This window comes from Urocitellus parryii, unplaced genomic scaffold (assembly GCF_045843805.1).
Source record: "Urocitellus parryii isolate mUroPar1 unplaced genomic scaffold, mUroPar1.hap1 Scaffold_310, whole genome shotgun sequence".
NCBI classification, from domain to species: Eukaryota; Metazoa; Chordata; class Mammalia; order Rodentia; family Sciuridae; genus Urocitellus; species Urocitellus parryii.
In genome coordinates, this window is record NW_027552861.1 from 97501 (window position 1) to 105719 (window position 8219).

Genomic DNA, 8219 nt, shown 5'->3' on the forward strand with positions numbered 1-8219 from the left:
ATCCCCCCCCCCCCCAATTTCTTCTGGAAAATACCTAATACCAATAAAGGCAGGACAAAATGCAGCACAGGCTGGCTGGCTGAGGTTTATATATCGCCGAGTAGGTCTACAGGTAAAATTGGATCCCAGAGCAACTGTGCAGTTACTCAGGGTCCTTCCCTTTCCCAGCCGTCCGTCCGTCCGTGTCCCCTATCGGACCCAAGCTGCTCCCTCCCCTAAGGCTTTCTCAGTTGGCTAATCCTCCACACTTAGGAGTGGTGAAGGTGGGACACACGTTTTAGGCTTGCTTGGCTTCTTCAGTCGGATCTCATCTTGCCACCGGGTCAGAAACACAAGCATATACACTTGGATGTTTCCACCCTGTGGAACTTGGGAGTTCACAGTGAGTGGTCTGCGGTCTCAAAAGGGCAGCCTCGTTGGTTGCAGTCACTGAACGCTAGGTGGCGCAAAGCTACCGTCATTTTGCAAGACCTGCCTGAGTTCCATTTCCAGTTTCGATATCATCTATCTACATGTATAGACATAGATAGATAGATAGACAGACAGACTTAGATATCTATATCTATATCCATATACAGATCACTAAGCTGCAAGCCGCCGCGTCATGTCTTCCTCTCTTCCCTCAGCCTACTGAGTCCCTGGAAAGACAGATGGGCAAGGGCCTCAGTGCCCGCTCTGTTGTTCCCCCGCCCCGCCCCCCCCCCCCCACACACACAGTAAAGTCCTGGAAGCACTGGGCGGTGGGGGGGACATACCGCTGGTATCTGATCACTTTCCTTAGCCTTTAACATGCCCCACCTAGGAGATAGCTTCTGTGCCTCTGCCCGACCCTTGGAATTTGAACTATAATCCTACACTTCCCCCATCCCACTCACTCCAATTCCCCAGCAGTAGTCGCTCCCAAGGCTGTCACCACTAGAGGTCCAAGGTAAACACCTTCCCTCCCCCACCCCTGAGAGTTATGAGGGAGGGCCTGGATGAGGTTAAGAGAGAAACAAACCAAAACAGTGATGTTTCCCGTTTGTGTGTGTGTGTGTGTGTGTGTGTGTGTGTCTGTGTGTGTGTGTGTGTCTGTGTGTGTCTCCAGTGTGTACCTGTCTGCGCACCAAACCCAAGCAGGATGGATTCGGGCCTGGGGGAAGGAGAGGGAGGCCCTTCCTGGGTTTACTTTCTGGGGAAGAAGAGACAAAGGAAAAAAGGTGAGGGTGTTGCCCAGCAATCAAGACCGTTTGTGGACCAATGCCCAAGGCCCTGCCCTGGGTTTCTTCCCCAGCCTAGCATCACAAAAGAAACAAAAGTAGTGAACAAAGAGAGACTCAAACAACCCAAACAGGCAAGGAAATCTCATCTCAAAGTGCCCATGGGAAAGGGGAAAAAAAGAATAAAGAAAAACAAACAAACAAAAAAAAAGATGCCTCCCGTGCTGGGCTGGACAGCGTTAGAGCGCTCGCCTAGCATATTCGAGGCCCTGGGTTCGATCCTCAGCTCCAGAGAAAAAGAAATTAATAACACAAACGCATTCTTTACAACTAGGCCAAATAAATAAATAAAAGAAATCAAGACACTAGAAGAGACCTTGCCCACACAGAAAAAGGGCAGGGCGGGGTGGGGTGGGGGGGTGGGGGGGGGGAGATCGACATGGAAATCACTCTACCCTTGGCATTCCAATAGCCGAATACATCTCCCCATACTCATGTCAGGGTTTCCTTGGTGGGGATGGAACCGGAAACCAGCCCCTCCCTCACGCAGGCTCATCATGGACCCTGGAAAACTGGGGACTGAACACACAGTTTGCCACTGAGCTAAACCAACATCCCCTTTTTATAAAGATATTTTTATACATTTTTGGTAAATCCATTGATTTATGAGTTGAACCCAGAAGCACTCACTTGACCACTGACTGAGCCACATCCTCATATTCAATTTATCTATCTATCTATTTGTTTGTTTTCTTGCTTGCTTGCTTGCTTGCTTGCTTGCTTGCTTGCTTGCTTGCTTGTTCTTGTTCTAGTTAAAGCTTGGTCCCGGGGTTTCAAAAACTGACTTCCAGACCACTCGCGTATAAAGGAATCAAGCCTTTATGAAAGCACAACTAGCGGCGACTGACCAGAAGAACATACAGCTGTTCCCCTGACCAGCCTCAAACAATTGCAAGGGTGCTCCTTAGAAGCCTGAAACCGGCAAAAGGGACGTTTTGGAGGGAGGGGGCGTCTAGCTAATGCAAGCAAGCCAAGTTACAGAAGCTGGAGAGTGAAGTCAGGCGGAGGGACGCTCAGCCAATCACAATCAGCCTAGCCACTCCAGTGACAGAAGCATAGCCCCGTTAGGGGCTAGTTACAGAAACAACGTCCCCTGTCCTTAAAGTTTTCTATAGCAAAAGGAAAAGAACATCTTGCCCCAGTCATGACCCTTCTACTCGGCCTGGTTGTTTTACAGAATGGAGACAGTAAAACAAAACAGAGTCCCATTTGCTTTTACTATCACAAATTTTCTTTTGGAGACAGGGGTCTCTCGAGGTTACTTTCGCCATGAGCTTACAATCCTTCTCTCAACCTCCTCCTGATCCTCTTGGGGGGTGGGGGGTGGGGGACAGACATGAACCCCCAACCCATGCCTGGCTAAGCCTTGCATTTTATTTTTTTTCCCCTTTAATTTTTTGAGTTGTAGATGGATGGACACAATATCTTTACCTTATTGGCTTGTTTGTCCCTTTGTTTTTGGTTCTGTGGTGCTCAGGATCAGGATCGAATCCACCGCTCCACACCTCCCAGGCCAGTGCTCTACTGCCGAGCTAAAACCCTAGCCCAAGCTTTGCATTCTAGAATGCATACATTTCCTTCTGCGCTGAAGGAACACAGACACATTTATTGTACAACAAGCCCAGAGATCTTCACATCACAGTTGCCTAGAAGTCCTACATACAGTCGTTGACCTTTGACTTTGGAAGCCACGTTCAGAATCTATGACTCTGGGGCTGGAGATGTGGCTCAGCGGTAGTGCGCTCGCCTGGCATGCGTGCGGCCCGGGTTCGATCCTCAGCACCACATACCAACAAAGATGTTGTGTCTGCCGAGAACTAAAAAATAAATATTAAAAATTCTCTCTCTCTATCTCTCTCTCTCTCTCCTCTCTCACTCTCTCTTAAAAAAAAAAAAAAAAAAAAAAAAAAAAAAGAATCTATGACTCTGGCCAGATAACTGCCACGATGTGGTTTTTGCTCACCAACAGTTGGACCTAGGTGAACAGCTTGGACACAAGTGGACAAATACTCTTATGCATTCAGGACACAGTGCCACTCGCCTGCTACAGGAGTGTTCTTTCAACAAACGATCACAAAACAAACCCTTACTTATCCAATCAAAACTAACAGATGTGAAAACTGGTCATTAATGGCACAGATCTTTTTATTTATTTATTTTTTATTTTTTAGAGAGAGTGTGAGAGTGAGAGAGAGAGAGAGAGAGAGAGATAGAGAGAGAGAGAGATTTTTAATATCTATCTATCTATCATCTATCTATCTATCTATGTATTTACTTCGTTAGTTAGTTAGTTAGTTAGTTACTTAGTTAGTTAGTTTTCGGCGGACACAACATCTTTGTTGGTATGTGGTGCTGAGGATGGAACCCGGGCCGCACGCATGCCAGGCGAGCGTGCTACCGCTTGAGCCACATCCCCAGCCCCAAGCACAGATCTTTTTTTTTTTTTTTTTTTTTTTTTTTTTTTTTTTTTTAAATCTGAATGTTACACCGAATTCAAGTGTTAGAACTTCCACATGTGTCACTGACTACGGGATAAGTTTAGAGCTTCGGTACAATACAATAAAATACAATAAATAAAAAGGGCATTAATTGGTGACCTCTCGTGTAGGAAACCTATATGTCTTTAAGTGTACCAACTTTTGAATAATAAAAAAATCTCTCACACACAGCATACTACTCTAGTCCCCAGATGTGCACACATCTCCAGTGGCAGAGATGTGGGGTGATTCAGGAGAATCACAAGACTAAGCCCAGCCTCAGCAACTTATGGAGCCCTGCGGTAAAGAGAGAGAGAGAGAGAGAGAGAGAGAGAGAGAGAGAGAGAGAGGTGTAGGTGTTGGGGGGTGTTGCTCAGAGGCAAAGCATCTCAGAAGGAAGAGGGGGAATTTATTATAATAAGAAAACATAAGAACTGAACCTTTACAGCAGCAAAACTCTGACGACTCTGCTGACACTCTGTTGTTTTAACGCATCCGAGGCCTAGCAAGGTTATCACACAGAAAAAGTGATTTTCTGGATGGAAATTCTAAATATTTGTTAGCCAATGGGCAGATATCCCACCCTGAAAGTCAATGTAGCTTCACCTGTGATTAGGGAGGGGGAAGGAAGGGAAAAGAGAAAGGAAAAAGGATATGGGTTTTAACATGAGCCTCAGTGGCTGAGCAGTGAGACTTATACTCAAAGCATATCAAGTGGACCCCTGTTACATTTTCTGACCCCCACCACCACCTCCCCCCACCCCTTTCCTTGATTTGACACTTGGGAGAAAATTTTTTTTTTTTTTTTTTTTTTTAATATTTATTTTTTTAGTTCTCGGCGGACACAACATCTTTGTTGGTATGCGGTGCTGAGGATCGAACCCGGGCCGCACGCATGCCAGGCGAGCGCGCTACCGCTTGAGCCACATCCCCAGCCCGAAAATTTTTTTAAAAAGACAAAAAAGGACAAACAACAGCAGCAACAACCACAACAGAAACAACAACCACCTTACCGAATTTCTGAATTTACATGAGTGAATTACTCTTCTTGATTCTCAGTAACATAGTTTATACTTTTCATGGTTTTTGGCTTGTTTGTTTGTGTGTAATTTAAAAAAATCAGAAGAAATTATTGGTATTCATTGCATATAGAGTGACCCATGTTAGCTTATCTCTCAGTTGCAAAGAAGGGGGGGGGGCGCAAGGGGGGGGAGGGGTTGGTGTTGGTGATGGTGGCAAAAAGCAACCTGGAACCTGCTTTACCTAGGCTACTGGTTTGATAAAGTCTTCCTTGCATGGATGTGTTGTAGGGACAAATGAGGCAAGGCACCGACCGAACAGAGCGGGAAACGGTTTTATTTGGCTGCCGCCAGGTTCAGAGGACACGGCTTTTGCTGTAATGAATTAATCCCCTGAACCCCGACTTCAGGTAGTTTCAGAGTTTTATACCGAGCATGTAAGGGGAGGGGCTCAGAAATTCATGGTCTGCAGAAGTTCACATAAAAGCAGCTTTTTCTCTCACTGTTCTGGGCATGTTAACCCACCCTTCGAGGACAACACCTGAGAAGGGGAGAGCTTCTTCCCCCCTGTCTAGTCTCTCCCTGCCAGCTGTAACCATGGAGTCCAGTTGGTAACTTCTCGTATCTTAAAAATGTAGACCTCTGGGTGAAGTCCAGCTCAAGGCCAGAGGCCTTGTTTGCACATTTCTTCAAAGTACTATTCTGGATATGTTTGTGAAAAACTAGTAAGGGGGTGTCCAGCACCTGGAGTGCTGGTGTCTTCTCGGCCAGTGGCCAAGTAAACAGGGCGACACGAAAATAGGAAGTTTATCCACCTTGAATTCTTTTGCAGAGACTCTTTTGCCGACAGACCTAAAACCAGTCTGGGTGAAGATTTCTGAAGAGGCCCAGTTAAGACTTTTCAGTGGAGAGAGGGGGGGGGGGGTGCCACTTCAGATGATGATGAATCGCAAAGACACATTGGACTGACCCAAACATATCACATATTTTAAGATTCTACTCATTCAGGGCAAGGAGTAAGCAGTTTTACCTAACAATAGTTTGGTTTCAAAAGGCTTTTTTTTTTTTTTTAATCTAATCCCCTGCTTTTCCCTTAGAGCTCTTCTCTTTTCTCTTAGAAAACTCTACTCTTAGTCAGAGGTCCAAATCTCCATTCAAATGACACAGGAAAAAAAAAAAAAATTCTCTCAAGCACTTGGACCCCTCCTGCCCCAAACAAAAAAGTTCTGGGTGATCAATGAATTTAAAAAGCAGGAAGAATGAATCATTAACAGAAATGAACATAACCACAGTTACTACTTTGTAAGAATTGGAAAGAATTAGCCAGGGCAGAGCTTCCAATTCAAACACTGTAATTATTAGACAACAAACAAACAGACAGACAGACAGACAGACAAACAAAAACCCTGAAGTACAGGAGACTCTCTCCTTCTCTCTCTATAACACATACACACACACACACACACACACACACACACACACACACACACACATTTCCCTCTCTTTCTCCACACCAAACTCTTTTTAATCACTGGATTTTCAGTTTCTCACTTAGTGGAGCACCCCTTTTCTTTAGGATCAATCTCCTCCTAGGTTTCTTTTTATACCAAAGGGTGTGTGTGTGTGTGGGGGGGGGGGGGACAAGTTACACATGATCCAGGAGAAGGAGGCCAAAGCAATCAGGTTATTAAGGAACATCAGGAGAGAGAAATTAAATGCTGGTGGACACATTGAACAAATGCTCTGAAACAAGTGATATCCAAATTAACCTCTTAGTTTAGTTTTAAACCATAAATGCAGAGTTAGAGAGACAAACTGACCCTTAAAACAGATACGGGAAACCATACTGGAATCTGAAACAGGCTGGGAATTGTGAACAGCCTGGAGAGGCCATATTTTTCTTCCTTCAGGGGCAGTGGGAGAGACTTTGCACTGCCTGTTGTTATGTAAATTAGAACTGAGACCTGCCCCAAGCAAGCCCGGTTTAGTGTAAGAATCTTACTTCCCCGCCCTGATAACTGGCACCCCAGCCTGGCAGAAAACAAATTTTCCCTTGCAGACAAACTGGTAGGAACCCAAAGTGGCTGGAACCACCCCCCCCCAAAAAAAAAAAAAAAAAAAAAGAACAAAATGGCACAGAGAAGGAATAGTACAAGTACCTGCTTTATCTAGGCTACTGGTTTGATAAAGTTGACACTTTGTTGGGGGTATTTCAATCTCACCTTGACCCCTGACCTGCCCCTCTCAAGAGTTTGTGAAAGATGCAAACTGATTTTTACATGTTTCTGTCAATTCCTACATTGTCTGGATGGATCCAACCGTGGCCTATCAGTCTGCCTGAAATGAATCCTGGCAGTGGCCAACATGCCTGACCTCCAGATTACTTTTGTGGTGTTCAGAGAAGAGTTGTGGTGTGATTTCATGTTTTAGACTTTGTCGAGATTGGGTTTATGTTCCATTCTATGGTCAACTTTGGTAAACATTCCGTATTCACTTTAAAAGAAGGTCTGCTGGGGCTGGGGTTGTGGCTCAGTGGTAAAGCACTTGCCTTGCGTGTGTGAGGCCCTGGGTTCGATCCTCAGTACCACATAAAAATAAATATTAAAAGAAAAGGAAGAAGGTCTGCTGTGTAGTGGTGGCCTTGCAGTGTTCTGAACATGACCATTAGGTGTGGGTTGTTCGTGATGTGCTTCTGCTGTCCTTTGTTACTGATTATTTATTTATGGCCTATGTCATCAGCTGCTAAGGGATGAGTGTTCTCGTCTCTTTGCCATAATTGATTTATCCATCTTTTCTTTTAATTCTCTCTGGTTTTCATATAGGTATCTATTTATTTTTTTCTAAACATTTTTTTTTTAAGCTGTAGATGGACACAATGTCTTTATCTTTATTTATTTATTTCTATGTGGTGCTGAGGATTGAGCCCAGGGCCTCAGGAATGCAAGGCAAGCGCTCTACCACTGAGCTACAATCCCAACCCTCATGTAGGTATTCTGAGGTTATGGAATGACTTGCACACTACCTTAAGATTGTTTAATGCTTCCTCAAAGATCTGACTGTTTATCAATGTGCTATGTTCCTCCTACGCCTGGCAGTGATTGTCTTGTGTGTACCTTGAAGTCGTACTGAAAATAAATAAGTGACTGAGTACAGTGGCCTATGTCTGTCATCCCAGATGCTTCTCTCTCTCTCTCTCTCTCTCTCTCTCTCTCTCTCTCTCTCTCTCTCAGCTGAGGCAGGAGGATCCAGAGTTTAAAGCCACCCTCAGCAAAAGTGAGACACTAAGCAACTCAGTGAGACCCTGTCTCTAAGTAACATACTAGATAGGTAGGGCTAGGGGATGTGGCTCAGTAGTCAGTGAGTGCCCCTGAGTTCAATCCCTGTTTACAGGCCTCCTCCAATAAATAAACAAACAGATAAATAAATAAATAAATAAATAGATAGATAGATAGATAGATAGATAA